The 19617-nt window shown below is 36.8% G+C and overlaps 1 long non-coding RNA gene across 1 annotated transcript; it reads right to left on the minus strand.

The window, feature by feature from the left end:
* Positions 1 to 490: 490 nt before the first annotated feature.
* On the minus strand, positions 491 to 18786 carry LOC136885110 (uncharacterized). Its single transcript, XR_010861460.2, has 2 exons — positions 13214 to 18786; positions 491 to 5480 (listed from the first exon to the last, which is right to left on the minus strand). It is a non-coding gene; the product is annotated as an uncharacterized lncRNA (long non-coding RNA).
* Positions 18787 to 19617: the final 831 nt, after the last annotated feature.

Genomic DNA, 19617 nt, shown 5'->3' on the forward strand with positions numbered 1-19617 from the left:
TAACACTTAGGTACTTACAATGATTCCCATACGGAATTTTCACCTCATCAACGCAGTAATTAAAACTGAGAGGACTTTGCCTATTTGTGAAACTCACAACCTGACTTTTAACCCCATTTATCATCATACCATTGCCTGCTGTGTATCTTACAGCATTATCAAGGTCATTTTGCAGTTGCTCACTATCTTGTAACTTATTTATTACTACTCTATACTGTTTTGCCTACTCTAATTCTCTGAGATCTATTTTCTAGAAATATAGCAACCCATTCAGTCACTTTTTTGTCTAGTCCAATTGCACTAATTTTTGCCAGTAGTCTCCCATGATTCACCCCATCAAATGCCTTAGACATGTCAATCGTGATACAGTCCATTTGACCTCCTGAATCCAAGATATCTGCTGTATCTTGCTGGAATCCTACGTACAAGTTGAGCTTTATAACTGTCAGGTACATGTGGAAGGGAGTGGTTGGTAAATAAATATAAAGACTTTTATTATAATGGGTTCCTGGAAATGTTATTTAACCAAATACGTAATATCCATAGTTAATTGTACATAAATAACTCGGTACCATGCAGTTCGAACAGGAAGGCGTATAACAAAGAGAATTGTTGAACTGTTTGTCTTATTTGGCTTGTAAGGCATTTCACCATTTGACTATACAAATATATAATGTTCCAATATCACTTAACATTGACAATATAATATAAATAAATTAATTATAATAATGACTACAAATCATACATAAAATACAAGGCCGAATCAGAAAATTCTTTTAATAAATTTGAGACATTTTCATTAAACATGTTCTCACCCTCCAAATTTGGTTTCACAATATTTACTCCATGGGACAAATTATCAGCTTTTTGAGGGTGTTTTCATTCTACTGAGTGGATCAAAATGATGGTGAACATAGCTCTAGTATGAAGCTTAATTGTCAGGCATCAAGAGGATAACTTTTGGCGAGATTGAAACATAAGTGCTACTGTGTCATGATTTAGATGAACATTATGGCGTAAATGCAGCCTTGCATCTGAATTATAATAATGTTATTTTGCCTTATGTCCCACTAACTACTTTTACAGTTTTCAGAGACACGAAGGTGCCAGAATTTAGTCCCACACGAGTTCTTTTACGTGCCAGTAAATCTACTGATACAAGGCTGACATATCTGAGCACCTTCAAATACCACCAGACTGAGCCAGGATCGAACCTGCCACGTTGGGGTCAGAAGGCCAGTGCATCAACCGTGTGGAGCCACTCATGCCGATGCATCTGCGTGAATGTTAAAATCATTTGAAGCATGTTCTACTAAATGGGCACTGCCCGCTTGGCTAATTATTTAGAAATGAGCACCATCATGAGGTCACACACTGTCAACATTTCCTATGATGGATGTTGGTAAGTTTATGAGAAAGTTCATTGCCTGGCTTCAGAAGAAAGTAGAAGAAAAGCTAACATTATAGCTCTAGCTACGCAAAGACACCAATAGCATGGCTAGAATTAAGCCAAAACAGCAATAGCATGTGAATCTTGAGAAAGAGTCAGTTTGCTTGTCAGTGTCCTCATATATCAAGGAAAAATATCAAACTAAGAGAGTCACTGTTTATGATTTATTAGTAGGTGTGAAAGAAACTGTACAAATGTTGATGGTTGATATCTGGAAGAAATTTCAATTAAAGGAGAGCTTCCTATCGATGATTGCAAAGGGTCTGCCTACTTCCGAGAATATACACCTATGCACAGCAATACATTTGTTTTAAATTGGTTTCTTTAAGGAAGAGTGATATGTAGAAGCAGTACAATTTTTGTCTTGGTAAATCAAAGGTAGTATGTCTGACTCGTTATCCAAATTCAGAGGTTGGATTCCGTTCTTAGCCATGAAGGTTTCTCTCTTTAAATCACAACCTTTTTGCAGTTACACAAAATATTCTTTCATGGACCAATAAGATTTACCACTAAATAGACAAGGTGAAGTGTTACAGGCATTTTCCCAATGAATAACCAGACAACTTCTATCAATGCCCCAACTGTTTTCTATTTTAAACAAAATACTAACCCACTTATTGCAAACATATGAAAAGTATTTTCTGATTCAGTTTCTGAATAGCACATTGAGTAACTCTGTTCTTACAATATTAAAATGTAATATCATTGTCAATTACACATAACATAGGATAGTTCTTAAATGTACACAGCCTGCGAGTTGCACAGACTAAGACAAAGTCAGTTGTAGAAAAAAAAAAAAGTTAGTGATATTTTGTCTTTTACCAGTCCCAGTGATATCTCATGATTATGACTGAAAATCCAGAATATCCACAGTCTGAGTTGGAAAATTATGCCAGATCAAACTGAATTGTCTTACATGCAGACACAGTTAACCTGGGATAGGAAGTAGTGGTATTGGGCTTACTGTTAGCTTGGAAATGACACCCTCTGAATGCACAAAGCAGAAACAAAAACTAAACAGCTTACAACAAGGATGTTTTGTGGAACTTGACATAATGTAAATATTCCAGTCATATTTTACAATTTGTTAGTATATGAACAGACTCATAATATAAAGTACTTCAAAGAGTGGCATAGGGTTTATACTAATATAAAATATAGAACAAAAATGCTCATAAAAAGTATTGAAAATAACAAAACAACATAAAATCAATCTACATATCTTAATTCTGTTTAGTTCTTTCTGCATTCCATGATTTTGTAAAATCTTAACTCAATACAGCATATATTATTAGCTGTATAAAACCTAAGAAATTTATTAAGAAATTACAGTAACATTTTATATATTTTAAAAAAATTCAGTGGTTCACTGGGACTGATAAATATTTACCTTTGAGAACAAGTTCTGAAATATATGGGAACTATTGGATTCTTTACCAGGGTAACCATAATTTAACAAGAGGTTTGCTGCTACCAATACTGAGAAAAACAAACCTGATTTGTTGTTCTCCATGCTTGATACCCATTTGGAAAAATTCTCATAATTCGTGCCGTTATCATAACCTCATGGTTTTTTGACTAAAAGAAAATATACTTAGGGTCTCTTAGTCTCAGCAAGTAGTAGTAATGCCACTACTTTTGACCTGACTGAATGTTCATAATTTTGTGTATCAACCGTTTTGCTACTGTGATTGAGTTTACACAATTCACGCTAAGTGGTCTGCCAATGCTGCAGTCAAGTTAACTTGATTTGCTCTTGCGCTGTAATTGAATAAACTTCATTAACTTGGAACATGATTGTATTCTGCTGCAGTCTGTTGGCTACATTTTCAAATACTTAATTTCTTTGTTGAGTAAATATGTTTAGCTTCTGTTACCTAGGCATAAACACACTACTGTGCATCATCCCTTTCACATGCGACTGAAGTACGCACCCGGGGGTAGATATTTTAAAAGAAATGAATTTGGATGTGAATTTCAGTAGTAGTAAAAGTGATGAGCTGAAGTTGGGGAAACTATAGAAAATAATACTGTCAACAAAGTGCTATGGGTTAAGATGATAAGTGGTTGTGCAGTCCAGGTACCTTTCACATGGTCTGACTGAGTTTGTACCAACTCCCATGAATGTCTGACAATAACTTGATTCCAGAATCCTCAAAACTAGAGTATTTTGAGATTTCTGTGATCCAGAAAATTTTAATGAATGTCGCTGACAAAATGAATAAATTTTTATAAACAGACATTTGTGGGTAAGCAAAAAGATCCAGCTGTTGGAATGCATGATCCCATCTGAGAATCCAACAGTGAAAAGGTTTACTCAGCTCACTAATTAAAAGATTACTGAAGTCTTTAAAGGTCACTAGTAGAATAATTTGCTGCCGTGACATTGATTTTCATAACATTGAAGATGGCTTAGTATGTTAAAGTGGAATATATTCAATACTAGAATAGCACTCCCTTGGATACTGTGATTGAAAAGCTCAGAGTTTAGTAATTTAAATGGCAAACACTTGGAATTTTATTTCTGTTTTAAGAGTGATTATGAATAATTTAATTACTGACATTTGAGTTTGTTGGTAAATTATTTTACTAGAGGCTACTTAAGGAGTACTATTGGTCCCTGTATCACTTCACAATGATGCAATGTGAAAGAGAATATATACTTATTAGAATTATGAGTAGTAAAAAACAGAAAATAAAAGGAATATCTATTTGCCCTTTAAAACATAATAACTGTTTGTGGTCTTCCAGCTTGGCATTTAGGCTTCCAATTACTTAGGTTCAAGTCTGTTGTTTGCACAGAGCACACAGATTTTCTTAAAATGAATTGCTCTCTGTGTGTACCTCTGCTAACTTATACCATGATGAAATGTGTTGGAGGAAGTTCAAAAAGAAACTGATAAAAGATAAGTGAGAAATTCAATATCCAACCAGAAAAACAGAGTATTATTATGTCCAGATGAAGAAGAGACAATGGACAAGAAGCACCTCAAGATAAGCATTCTGAAAATAAGGAATATGGATATGAAGTAGGAAAAAGCAAATGACAAAAAACAAAAAGTGAGAAATAGAAATGTCAGTAAAATTCTATTTTCAAATATTATTACGGTACATCTCTTGAGAGCATTTATCTTTTTTTCAACACACACTGCAATTTCCCTTTTAAATTATGCCAGTAAAAAGAAATGGACTACAAAGTGTAAATATATTTCATAGCCTGGCAGTGAAATTTAATTTCTGTTTACTTGTTCTTTGTCTTCATGGCAGAAATCTACTCCAGTGACCAGGAAATGCTACTTTCTAGACTTATGTTGCCCAAGAGTTGCCAAAGACTAAAATGCTGGCATTAATTCACATTGTTATTACAAAAATTATATGCTGGGAGAGTTCTGATAAACAGAATTATGGTTCCAGTGTAGAGGACCCTCGCCAAGATTACCTGAATCAGGAACAGGAGAAGATCCAAAGGAAAGCTGGGCGATTCCTGACAAAATAGTAGTTACGAAAATTTCAGAAACTTTGGGCTGGGAAGAATTGGGAGAAAGGAGACGACCTGCTCGACTAAGCGGATGTTCTGAGCATTCAGTGAGGAGATTGTGTGGAATGACATTAATAGATGAAAAAGCTCGAAATGGAGTTTAAAAAAACAGAAAAGATCACAATAAGAAGATAAAGCTGGAATTTAAAAGGACAAATTGGAGCAAATATTCATTTATAGTACGAGGATTAGGGATTGGATATTCAATAAATTTCCAACATCTTTTAAATCATTTAAGAATTATCTATATGAGCAATTAACGGGGAATCTGCCACCCGGGTGACAGTCCTAAATGCAGATCAGCAGTCATTTAATGAGCGAGCCATAACAGCAGGTTTACTTCTAACATACGAACATTAAGAGTTAAGTTGATGAAAGAAAATGTTTAAAATTTCATAAAGTGTTGTCTTGTGCTGCATGAAGAACTCTGTGCATGGGAGTAACCAACCTCTTGTTAATACTCATTTCAATCATCATCTAGAACTCGACCATCTGGAAACACAACATATGTGTAAGAATTAAAATAAGAAACATATTCTTTGTACTGTTACAACATCTAAAAAGTTATGAGCTAAGACATTGACCCTAGGAATTGTTTGAAAATTCTCAAAAAGGGTCAAAGGAATTCAAATTGTACCAAGTTCATAAAATAAAATATAATTACATAATTTTATGGCACCTGAAGACTGTAGCAGAAGAAACTTAAGAAATGATACACATTTATACACTACCAATTATAAACATTCAGTTGCTCAACAGTGCCATAAATACACATTAGCTGTTGCTGTCCTGTTGACAAAAACGGTCTGCTATCTTGACCAACTGCAGGTCACCAAAACAGAGATGGATTGTGCATTATGGAATTTCCCCAGATTTTGACGGAATGATCTGTCAGTTAGCTGATAGTTCTAGCATAGATCATACAGGTGGGTCTGATGATGATGATGATGATGATGATGATGATGCTTGTTGTTTAAAGGGGCCTAACATCTAGGTTATTGGCCTCAGAAAGGTCAGTCTCATCTGAAGTGAACACAAACTAATATTGGTAGAAGTGGTACAAGCATAACCCCCCAATGGAAATGAGCTGCATATACCATTTTAACCACATGCCAGCCCTCCTGCTAATCTTAAACTAGTGGCAATAACGAGAATCAAACCTGGGCCCCTGAACGCTACCTGTTACAATACAGAGGTGGATGCTACCACTGGTAAAAGAATTTGACTAGAGAAGTTCTTGGGATTGAATAAAAATTTCTTGTTACAAGATATTAAAATCATGTATGACTAATATTATTTCATCTAAAGATGGAGTATGGATTGAATAGGAGGACATACTAAATTTCCTTTGTAAAGTAAACATTTCTTGTTCTGTTATCACTGTCTAAATAGTTAGTGGAAATGGTATGACACAGAATAAGGAATAGTGGTAGAACTAACAGGGGCTGCCTGGCCGAGGCGGTAAAGGTGTACTCGGTTCGCCCGGAAGGATGTGGGTTTGAATCCCCGTCAGGAAGTCGTAAAATTTAAGAAATGAGATTTCCACTTCCGGAGGTGCATATGGCATACGGTTCACTCAGCCTACACCAAAAATGAGTACCAGGCTGGGGGCAAAGGCGGCCGGGCCTACTCTACACTCTATCCCATCAAGTGGCGAGGTTACGAATAATGGAAGCCTTTATCTTCCACTACTCCCAGGGCCTTCATGGCCTGTACAGAGATGACTTTGCTTTGCTTTGGTAGAACTAACACAATTCCTTTTCCTTTCTTTTAATTACATTTCTGATAGCTTCAATAAATTGCGAGTGCAATTGTGCTAGATGAACATAATCTCTTGTGCTCAAAAATCTCCTCCAGTTGGAAAGGACAATAATGTTTAAGGTACTGTATAGCTGATAACACATCTAGTAATCTTAGTTCAGAAAAGCCCCAAACTTTGTTAAAATGGAAGTTATATTAACTGAGTCAATGTTGAAAAAGAATGGCTTCCTTATTAACAAAACAAAAAACATATTAAAATGGACCAAACATTTCTGTTGTATTCTGGAGAAGTGTGTTCGAGGACTGGAGTGGATATGTCCGCAAATGCGAACGTAAACTTCCTGTTCATTGTCTTTAGAATACTCTGGAGTTTCTCCATCTAGAGCAGAATTCTAATGACACAGGTATGATTGCACAAGGCAACTAGTGTTCATCAAACAGAATTAACAGCTAAAGAAAGGACCAGTTTCATTTAGAAGAAATAGAGGAACTAGAGAGGTCATAATTAACATAAAGAGTACCGGTAGACAAAATGCTGGACTTGAGGTAAACACTATTTATTACATCTGTGGATCTAGGAAAAGCATTTGATGTTGTAAATTGGAAAAATTCTTGAAAATTATGATGAATGAACAACTTGGCTTCAAAAAATAAAAGAATATTGCATAAATTACATGAAAACCAGAGGGTCATAATTAACGTAAAGAGAGAAATACGAGAGGCTTGCTTACAGAAAGGAGTGAGTCAAAGGAATACCCTCTCACTAGTTCTCTTTAACACACTTAGTCCAACCCCATATTTTGTACCTATTCCCAGAATTCAAGAAATTTTAGCGATTTAAAAAGTAATCCTGCTTCTTACCTTCTCAGTGGATTTTAACTAGTGATTTACCATCTAAACCTGCAGGCTTTTAGAACTGACAGCATTCAGACGTTCTTAAAAGTGCTTAAATATTGTAATGTTCTTTATTACTATGTAAACTGAAAAAAAGTCATTTCAACTTATTTGTTTTTCTATTTATGTTAAATAGGGATTGTGAAAGTCATACAAGCAGCACATGAACTAATTCACAAGCTACCATATTGTTTCTTGGTGTGGTAAATTTTATTCCTTATTGACATTCTTATTATAAAGCATAGACCTGAGCTTTGAAATGTTTGTTTCAAAATGCTAGGATTTAAGCTTTCAAAAAATTATTTACAGTACATAACCCATAAACACACAACCCTCCCAAGTCATCCATTTTTCTATAGGGTTGTCTATATTACCTTCTGCATTAACTATTTCATATATTTTGTCTTCTCTTAGCATTTCTCACACTTATAATCATAGATGCATTCTTGGTTTGTGAAAAGTATACCCTAATGTAGACTGCTATCAAGTACCATCTAGTGCAGAACTTGTTGCTACATACTCCATTTCTGTTTTACTCACAGATAATCAGTTATAAGGAACAAATTATATATTTTTGTTTGTATTTTTACAATATTTACACACATTGTGGAACAGTTTTGTCAACTTTCCGAGTTGACAACATTCCTTGAGAAGGAAGCCCACTACTCTTGGAGATAAAGTAATATTTGACTTTTTTGAATCTCAGCAACTTGCACAATCCCATCCATGTTTTGGTGTTCTGAGATGTAGTCAGTTGGATGAGGATACATTATGACTGACGAGTTTTTGTGAAATTCACCATCCTCGACAGAGAGGAAGGTGAGAGTGCGTGTGTCTTATATCATTACACAGAGGAACAACGAGGCTTGCTAGACGTTAAACCTGTTGTCAAGTTACTGAGCCCCTGGCCTTGTAGTAAACAGTTACTCTCGTACACGATATTTTGTAATAAACCAGTAGCTGCAAATTTGTCAGTCTATGTTCTGAACTCAGCCTGTTTCCTCCAGAGACTCAGTATACTTGACAAAATGGATTTCCAGTCATGTGAATTGAAGTTAAAATTATGAATTGTGCTTTCTTATATAATAGAGATATCAGGAGTGAGATGTGTCTCCTATGTCTGTCACCAGTTTTAACACTTTGAGCAGAAAGGAATAAGGTTAGCAAAAAATTAACCGAGTTTGATAAGTATTCTCAGAAGCCTCAAAGTTATTTGTACGTAGACTTGATAAGATATGGAGATAAACATTCTGCTCTTCCGTTCCTTTGATATCTATAAACACAGGAGAGGATCAATAACTAAAGCACATCCTTCTCTGACACTTTTCCCGTAAGTTGAGAAGCTATTGTACTTCACAGTATTTACAAGTGAATTGTCCTCCCTGGGCCGTGGTGATTGCAATAAAAAATGTATACATGCTAATATTTCTATGGTATGGTAATAGTTGCTTGTCACTATTTTGTTATTAGTGACAAGTAAAATTGTAACATTTTAATGCATAATACAGATCTGATATCTGCCATCAGAATGCTAACAGAGAAGCACTGGGAATATGGTAAGAAGTTAGTGATGGTTTTTATGGACATTGAGAAGGCCTACAGCAGTGTGTCTAGAGAGATAATCTGGGAATGCTTAGAAGGTATAGGTGTGCCAAACTTCCTGATTGATAAAGTAAAGATGCTCTATCAAAAATGCTTTAGCTGTGTCCAAGTAAGGGATGGAAGATCATATTGGTTTGAAACCAAAAGAGGAGTCCAGCAGGACCTTGTCACCACTCCTGTTCATCATTGTTATGGATCAGATCATAAAGTCTATTGAAGACCATTGCAAAGAGCCTAACACTTTAATATTTGCAAATGATGTTCTGATCTGGGGAGAAATTGAAGCAGTACAGGAGAAACTAAATCTTTGGAATGGCAAGTTTAAATAATATGGATTAAACATCAGTAAAACAAAAACAGTTTAATTGACTGTCAAAAAGAAAGGCATAGTTTCAATCATTTTCTTGAAGGGAACTCTGTTGCAATTTGTTTCTAACTTCAAATACCTTGGAAGCATCATTTCAAAAGATAAAACAATAAACTATGAAATACAGTGAAACCTCGGAATGCGAGTAACTTAGTCTACGAGTGTTTTGCAAGACGAGCAAGCATTTTAAATAAATTGTAACTTGATAAGCGAGTGAGGTTCCACAATATGAGCGTCACGTGTGCCTACGTTTTCCCCTCCCCTGTGAATTTGTTGAATGGATGAACGAGGTCTTTGGTCCTGTAGTGAAGAAATACGTTTCAGAAAATAATCTGCTGGTTATGGATAATGCTCCTGCTCATCCTCCAGGCTTTGAGACCTTGAGGGCGACTTACTGACGGAGGAATTCAAGTTCGTTAAGGTCAAGTTCCTTCCTCCCAACACTACTCCAGCCTATGGATCAGCAAGTCATTTCGAACTTCAAGAAGCCATACACCAAAGCACTATTTCAGCGATGCTTCGAAGTGACCAAAAGAATAAACCTTACCTTCCGTGAGTTTGGGAGAAATCATTTCCCCATTGTGAACTGCCTGAAGATCATTGATAAAGCCAGGGATGGAGTCACCAAGAGAGCTCCACTTCTGCTTGGGGAAAGCTGTGCCTGACTGTGTTTTTGGACGTGACTTTGACGGGATTGTTGGTAAAAATGAGCCACCGATTGTTGATGAAATTGTGTCCTTAGGGAAGACTATGGGGCTGGAGGTGAATTACGTGGACATTCAAGAGCTGGTGGAAGAACATAGCCAGGAACTGACCATCAACGAACTGATGGACCTACATCCCGAACAACAGGAGGATGCTAGGGAGGAGATCTCTTCCAGGGAAGAGGAGGAGGAATAGTCAATGGAATCTCTCACTTCAACTGAGATTCAGGAGAAGCACAAAATGTGGGAAACGGTGCAAAATTTTGTAGAGAAACACCAGCTGAATAAGGCTGTAGCAGTGCGAGCGATGAACCAGTTCAATGACAATGCAATGTCACATTTTCGTGAAATCCTCAAAAAGAGGCATTGTCATTGGACAGGTTCCCCGTTAAAGTTGCCCAAAAAGAAAACAATTCAAATGAGCCAACACATAGCAGTGATTCCGTTCGTGAAATTTGTGCTACACAGTAAGTTTTCTCATGTCATCTCTCGTCTCCCTCACACCAACAGTAATTCAATGGTAAGGTAAAGTGCACTTTAATTTGTTTTACATTATATTTTGTTTTAAGAAATGGTATGCGAATAAATATTTTTGTGTTGTAGACGAATCATCTGCGTTTCAATTGTTTCTTATGGGAAAACTTGCTTTGATATACGAGCGCTTTGGATTACAAGCATGTTGCCGGAACGAATTATGCTCGCAATCCAAGTTTCCACTGTACTTAATAGGACTTCGAAAGATTCTCAATTTTATTTTCAGGTGAGAAATCAAGTGAGAAAAGCAAAACTGACCAGGTTTCATACTCAGTTCATTCCAGTTCTCATCTATGGACTTGAAACATGTACCCTGCATATCAAGGCTAATAGTAAAATCCAGTCAACAGAAATGAAATTCTTTAAAACAAAGAACCAAAAGACCAGGAAGGACAAGATTGGAAATTAAGCAAACAGGAAGGAGGCTGGCATCAAAATACCTGTTACTGAGCTTTTAGGAAGACTTAAGGCTACAATGGTTTGGACAAGTTATGAGGATGGACAGAATGAGAACAGCAAGGAATTACTTTGACAGAGAAATGAAAGGGGAGAGGCCAGAGGGAGATCAAGAAATTGATGGATAGATACAGTGAACTCGGAGGTGAGCAAGAGGACTGTCAAGTGGGTGGACATAGAGCATCAGAAACTATACTTTGACAGTAAGAAGTGGCGAGTGCTTGTTCACCACACCCAGGAAACTGGAGCTAGAAAATGATAACGAATAATGTAATTGGAGAACAGAAGACTACTTTGAACACAAAAATTATAATTGAAAGTTATACAGAACATTTATTTACAAAATAAGGATCCTAGAAGGAAACCATAATTTAATTTCATTCATTGCAAATGTTAAAAACATTTAAGTTCTTTAGGTTTTTTCTACCATAAAATGACCAGCGTTTTGCCCCAGTGTAGCCGTGGGCTCATCAGTTGGAATGCTACACCTTTCCACGACACTGGTAGCTAGTGCACTGTTGAGAAAATTTATTTACAAAAAAAATTACATTCTGTTGTCTGTCATAAATTATGTTCACTTTACAGCAAGACATGTTAGTATACACGTACGTGGTGGAAGTCTGTATTCATAATGACTAATGAATCTGAATTTCATTAAAGGTGCTGTTCACAAGGTCAGTTGGGCTGTAATAACACCTTCTGGTCTAATGAAAGACAATGCTGAACTACCTCACTCCTCATTATGGCAGTGGCATGATCCTTGCAGTTTATTTACTCCTAACCCCTTGGTAGTACCAGCCTCCAAGCTGAAGAGTAAAGATTTAGAACTTGTTGCTTGTTATATTGAGTGGCATACCAGGTGTATGCATACATCTTTCCAGTTTCACCAATAGATGGTACCTGCGAACAATATGCAGCGTATGAATTTGACACATACGTCAGTTTGTTTGTCTGACATTAACCTACCAACACATACAAGTTGAGTCTGCCAAACGCTAGCTTGTGTGTTGTATTGTTCAGTGATCATGTCAACGTTTGTGCCTGAAAAGGAGCATTTGCAGCACGCATTGCATTTCTTATTTGATCACAAGAAAAATGCTGTGGAAAGTCATCGCGTGCGGGTAGAAACGTACGGTGAACACGCTCCATCAATTAGAACATGTGCAACATGGTTTAGACAATTTAAATGTGGGGATTTCAATGTGAAAGACAGTGCACTCTCTGTATTATAAACTCTTGAAGCCCGGTAAAACCGTTAATGCACAACGCTATCACCAGCAAATGATTAACTTAAATCATGCATTAATCGAATACCGACAGGAATGGGCCAGAAGACATGGCAAAGTGATTTTGTTACACGACAATGCGCTGTCTCACACAGCAAAACCAGTGAAAGACACCTCGAAATTGCTTGGATAGAACATTCTTCCACACCCGCCGTACTGCCCCGACCGGGCGCCATCTGACTATCACCTCTTCCCATCAATGGGTCATGCTCTCACAGAGCAGCACTTCAGCAATTTTGAGGAAGTTGGAAAATGGTCGGCGAATGGTTTGCTACAAAAGGCAAGCAGTTTTTCTGGCATGGTATTCACAACTTACCCAAAAGATGGGCGAAGTGTATATAAACCAATGGCCAATATTTTGAATAAACAATAATGAATTTCCCTTGAAAATTACATGTTTTCCTTATCACAAAAAATGGCAAATACTTATGCATACACCTGGTATCTACGATCCTATTGTAAGTTTTATATAGGCTAGCATAAAAATAACAGGGCTATTACCATGCAACAATAATTAGCTTGTATATTTTTTAATTGAGTTCCTGAGGCCCAGGTGTGATATTTCCCTTCTTAGCATCACAAATATTACAAATTCGATTCTGGTTCCTCTTCATTTCATACCTGTTCAGGTTGTACTGGTGACAGTGGATGTCACCCCTGACACCTCCCATTCTCACTCGGAAGTCGTGTTATTCTCCTTCGCTGTTACGTTATGGCCCCTATGCAAGTCTAAACATGTAAAAAAGGAAGAGAAACAAAAGGGTTATTAAACTGGAAGTTTCTTGTTCACTATTTTATAAGATGATTAACCCCCCCACATTTGGTTTATTGCTTCTCCACAAACCAGCAGACTAAGTCTGATTGATAAACTCGTTCTTGTGAAGAACGTCTCATAAAGTTGGTTGAACCACGTACACACACTCGCATACACACTGTCAGTTTTTTGTGATGAAACACAGATTATTTATTTATGAACTGTCTCATCCGCTGTGTGGACAATACAGAAAACAATGGACACTGAAGACATTGTATGTCTCTGGAAATGACTCCAGTCTTTGGCTGCGAGGAAATGCTACCCAACACATTGTATCACATGTAACATATTTGCAGTAGGAAGCAGTGCGACACATTGTGAACACCCTCGACCACAGTCACCATCAAGTTTGTCTGTTCGTTGTTCTTAAAGCCGTCCTTCACCTGAGTTTAGACTGAGCAGTTTTCACAACAGAGCAGAAAGAAAGTATAATATTCTATAAGTAATCATTTTTAATGCTTAATTTACAAACTTCATAACATATATTATAGGTACACAAGTCACCACATTGGATCACATTCTGATCTGAAGACAACGGAGGTGCTCGGAATAATAATGACAGATCCCAACCAACATTCATTTTGAATAAAATGATATTTTATGTTTAGTTTTGCAGCTCAGCTCCATCTTTTCAGGATTTGAAAAATATGGTGTTTAAATATTAACCCATTAAATCTTGATCCCTTGCCTTTTGTAGTTTCTATGTTTTTGTGCTGTTTAGTTAGAAGGAATACATGGAAGTGAAGGAAATTAGATAATGAATCTTTGTTTACTTAACATACCAAATTAACTGGCTCATTTCCGTGTTTCCACACTGTTTTGCAACATCAACTCCATCATGAACAATATATTTCATACACAGTCGTAGATAGGTGATATGTATTTCAATATTTTCAGCAGACCTTTTACTGCACCTTTCTTTGCTCATTGCACTTATGCTCTGACAAAAATATTGAAAGATCTAAAGTTTAATCTCTCTTCCAAAAATTAACATTTTGATGCAGTTTGAGTATACCATTTATTCACTGAGGATGTTTTCTTTCCCACTTTGGACAAATTTTCAATATTGAATGTAAAAGCTCTTACATATCTCAATTCACTTCATACTTAAGCACATGAAAGGTTTATTACAGGATTGTACAGTCCTACTCTTGCCTAAGGTTCAATAGTGGTTGGGATTTTCTACTATTATTCTGAGCACCTCAATCTGAAACTCAGAGTAGTGTGGTCTGTAAAGAAATGTTTTGTTATGTAATGATGTGAGAATATTCTCTTTTCTGCATGTTCTGTGTTGTGGTACAAGATGCTGTTTACTGTGGTAAGCACTCAGTTAAAAAAGCTAAGGAAGCCAAAAAGGTTCCACCCATTCAATACTTTATTAGAATGTTTTAGCTTTTACATTACTAATAAAGTATTGAGTAGGTGACAACGTTTTAGCTTCTTTAGCTTTTTTAATTGCCTTTCAATACGAATCTTCGAAAATCACTCCTTACGATGTATTACGCATTCACGTAATAAATTTACAGTATCATGAATGTTGTTAAGATGATCACAATCTCCTCCTGATAGTTTGTTTCCTTCCTTTCATAGGTATTCCTGGATTCTTGTACACTTTTAAATCTCTTCCATTGACTATTAAAATGTAGCTTGCTTCTCGTTCCATGTCTGAGTGTATAGTATTTGAGTTGTTCTGTGTTTAGTGAGAACTGAGACTCCTATTATGTGACAGGTGTAGTTCTAAAAGTTGGTAAACATTGACACAGCTCGAATGGTGCTAGTTTGTGTATGTTGCAAGAGGGATTAGGAAAACCAGGATTCAAAAGGGAGGTAGGGCAGACATTTTTTACAATTCCTCATTTTATTCTTCCTCGCATTTTCCCTGGTCATCTTCGATCTGCTTTCTTAATCTTGACTAACTATTTATTATATTTCTTTGAAATGCATCTTCTTTACCAAGATCCACATTTTTCAGTCCCCATGGACTGTAGTCAGGCAGGTAGTAGGTCTACTTCCTCTTTGTTTCTTCTTAATGATGGATAAACATTTCTTCATGATTTTATTATTGGGTTTGTGTATATGGAACATGGTTCTGAGAGTTTATCTTTTATGGGTGCTACTTTTAGACTTCCCCTGCTATATCGTTAAAAACGACCTCACTGGCCCACAGGAGCATGCACATTTTCACATTGTAAAGTTTATGTTCATTGATCTTACTACCATACAACCTGGCAGGCCTCACAGCTGCCTTTTGCTCAAACAGGCATTCTTGTGTTGCATAAAACTCTCGTTAGTGAGTGGCATTTGCTCCAGGTTGTAGTTACTTTGTGCGTAATGTCAACATCCATTTGTTGCACTTTCTGTAGCTGGTCAAGGGTCTTGAAGGTCATTTATTCTCCTTCCTCACCACCAAACTGGAACATGAATCTGATAATTTATCTGTGATGGGAGCGGGAAATGTGTCTCTACTCACTGAACATGGTATAGCTAAGATTGGACATTGCAAAAGAGAAAGATGATTTACTGTAAAAACCTTATTTATAGGCAGCCAACAATGGATTATACAAACACTGATTTACATATACCGTATTCATATAGCTAACTTCAAGTGTTAAATACAAGTTTTTTGTGATTTTTCAGTGAACCAGGAATGACAGCTACTAAAACATGTAGCAAAGTCGATACAGTACCGCACATCCCTAGCATCAGTTTAATTGCTTCCATTTCCTGAAGATTGTACTAATGTAGGAAGAGGCATCCAATTAATCTAGCTCCCTCTATTTATGGCAGTATTCTTTCCCACTAACTATTTATCAATATTTAGTTTCTGCAAGAGATTTAAAATTCCTTTGTCATAGCAATTGCATACAAAACTGACTGGACCTCAGTTTGCATTGTGGTCTTGTCACCAACAGTCTCGCATCATATCCCTTGTCTAGTGTGTTTGGCAGTGGCAACACTAATCTGCATAAATGTCCTCAGAATCCGATTCTTACACTAATTATTCATACATATTATGCTAACGTCGAGAAACGTGGATCATTGGTTTTTGTTGTTGTACAGAGGATTTATTGAGGCAAGTTTAGGTGTATAAAATATTAATCTATGACAAAAGAGAGCCGAACAGAGGCAAGTTTAGTGAAGGAAGTCAAAGAAGGAACAGCTATCCAATTGCTGTACTGATGGTGGCTATTCTGAAGAAAGATATTCTTCTTCCAGTTTTTTCCAAACATTCACCAGAAGAATGCTTCGATAGACAGAATATAAGTGATCTGGGTCATGATGCTGGGCAATAACAGCTCAATACTGCGCATGCTAATGTTCACATATCATTTCTAGATTCCTCAGCATTGTTGTTAAAGAGTTAAAGAAGCTCTTGGTACACAATAGTGCCCTTAGATATACAGTACACAGAGAATACAGATTTTTCTCCATTGATTTGGGAATGAACTGTGATGGAAAATTTAGATTTTACATTTTATAGTGTTGATTACAGCATTGACTTGGCAAATTTGTGTCAATAGGAACATTTTCCTATAATTATTGTTGGAATAAATCTTCTTGCATCATCAAATGCAATTCACTAGGCCTATGTCACAGGCTGTTGGCTTACTGTTGAATGTTTAGGAATGTTATTCAGTAGGCTGTATTAAACACTTGTGAAATAATGTTCTTGCTATGTCTTTTCCACTATCTGCTAAGAAATAAATTAAACATGAGCTGAAGTAATGATAATTAAAAATATATACACATGCGAGGAAGCTGCCAAACTGAGGAGGTGAAGGTGTGCTTGATTAAGAGGGATGTGGGTTCGATTTCCTTTCAGGTAGAAAAAAGTTTAAGACACCAGATTTGGACTTCTGGAGAGGCACGAAGTCCTGCAGTTCACACAGCCTACTCTTGAAATGAGTACCATACCAAGTTAATTGCTGGAGGCAGAGATGGCCTGACATACAGCTAAGCTTTCTGTCCTTCATAGTGCCCAGGTTGTGTAGGTCTCCAAGGATCATGTCAATAATGTCATTGGTTTTTGCAGACGTCAAAATGCCGGAATTTTGTCTCGCAGGAGTTCTTTTATGTGCCAGCAAATCTACCGACATGAGGGTGGGGTATTAGAGCAACTTCAAATATCACCAGACTGAGCCAGGATTGAGCCTGTTAATTTAGCACAGAAGACCAGTGCTCTTCCGTCTGACCTACTCCGTCAGGGATTCTCATTGTATGTACTAATATGGCTTTGATATTATACAGGGGGGGGGGGGCTCAAAATTACGGGTTTGTACAAACTGCAGGGCTGTACATGAAACAAGGAAAAACTCCTGATAAAACATAGGTCTACAAACCAACAGTTCTTGAGATAATTACGCTATTCCAGGAACCAGGCTCCACACCAGATGTCAACAGCATCTTATAATTGTACTGCATTTGAAGCAGTGGTCTTGGCACGTCCATTCATGAAATGGAAACACATGAGTTAAAATGATACCTGCTTCAAATGACGCAACAAATACAAGATGCTACCGGTATCCAGTGTGCAGCCTGGTATTTGGAATAGAAAGTGGGTGCACCATTATATGATAAGTCGTATCTCAGAAACTGATGGTTTCCCAATCAATGTTTATTAGGAGTTTTCATTGTTCTCTACTCCCCCATGTAGGTTGTACCTATAATTTTGAAATACACTGTATGTAAAAATAAAAAAAGTAAATTCCTAGATAATTTCAAATTTTTCCTAAAAAATTATTTCCATCGGCAGAGATGACGTTTTGATAATTAGGCCGACAAGACGAGGTTGCAAAGAAATAAGCTTCACTCATGTTTTGACATTTTCATTGGAAAAGCAATAGGTAAACTTTGTTCCCAACAGATGTTAAATATCGAATACCGGATTTCAGGATCTCACCGTATAGATCGTAGGTCCGATTAGGCAAAGTAGAAAGAAGGAGCGTGTTGAATTACGAAGAGTAGATTAGAACTACCTACGACACTGCGATGGGAAGACTGAATTCTGAAGTTCTACAGACACTTAACTAAATACGTCAAGTCAGCAGACTTAGCATTTTGTAAGCTTTTGAAAACTAAAAAGGAATCTTGTAATTTTGCAAATCAAACCCACTTGCAGGGTTTACTTCCTAACAGCGATCACTTGAGGAAAAAAACGTTAAGCTAATGAAATGAGATCTAAACATATATTTTCATGCTTACCCCTGTTGTAAAAGGTAAATTAAAAATAGACAACTTCAAACCGTTGCACGTTTAAATTCCCACCGGCGACTTTTAATACGTTCGAAAATGAGTCAAATTCTTAGTCGACAGCACTGCAGTTCCCTGGTTACGAATATTCATGATACGAAATTATTATTACGATCACGCGAAATCAACGCAGAACTGGAGAAGGTACGGTAAGTCATTAAATGAAACTGAATTAATTCCAGTAGAGATGGAAGTACTGTTGTTTCTTAATTTCGACTTCGCTGTATTTATTGTTCTACTTTGGAGATCATAATTTTCTCTTCAGCTAATGTACATTGATGATTTATAATGTCCATGAAATCAAGCGTGTCTCGACATTTGTGTAACAGATATAAAGCCAACACTTCCAGCAATTTTTATGAGGTAGGCCGATGAACTACCTACCGTATTATTTATTATTTAGGTGCATATTTTCATGTAGACTCACATAATACCGTACACCATTATTAAGTTCAGTTATTGTTCCCAGTGTCATGGGAAATTCGCCCCTCGCGAATCCTTCGTGCTAACCGCGGCTAGTAGTGTTTTCCTTGCGAATTCTGTACTTCCTGTAAACAGAACTTGGAAGAACAATCACATATAGGCAAATACTATTTTTGTAAAATTCTCGGGGTGGGTGCCAATTCAGTGCCGTGATGAAAGTTGGATAAAGCATTTAACTCCCTTCAGTGGGTATATAAGGTTAGACTTCGTTCAGCTGTGTGCGTGTATTAATTTACCACCATTGATCTGTTTATGGGATATAGTAGTAAAGTGAAGAATAAGGGGTTTAGACTTCGTTCAGGTGTGTGCGTGTATTAATTTTGCATCATTCATCGAGAAAAAAAGAGGTTAGACTTGTTCAAGTGTGCGTGTGTGCCTACATTTAAACATCATCGTTGATCCAAACGGGTAACCAGTGGTCGGGATGCCAGACAATATTTGAACATTTGCGGATATCAACAGCCACTACTGCGACTGA

This window comes from Anabrus simplex, chromosome 13 (genome assembly GCF_040414725.1).
Source record: "Anabrus simplex isolate iqAnaSimp1 chromosome 13, ASM4041472v1, whole genome shotgun sequence".
NCBI classification, from domain to species: domain Eukaryota; kingdom Metazoa; phylum Arthropoda; class Insecta; order Orthoptera; family Tettigoniidae; genus Anabrus; species Anabrus simplex.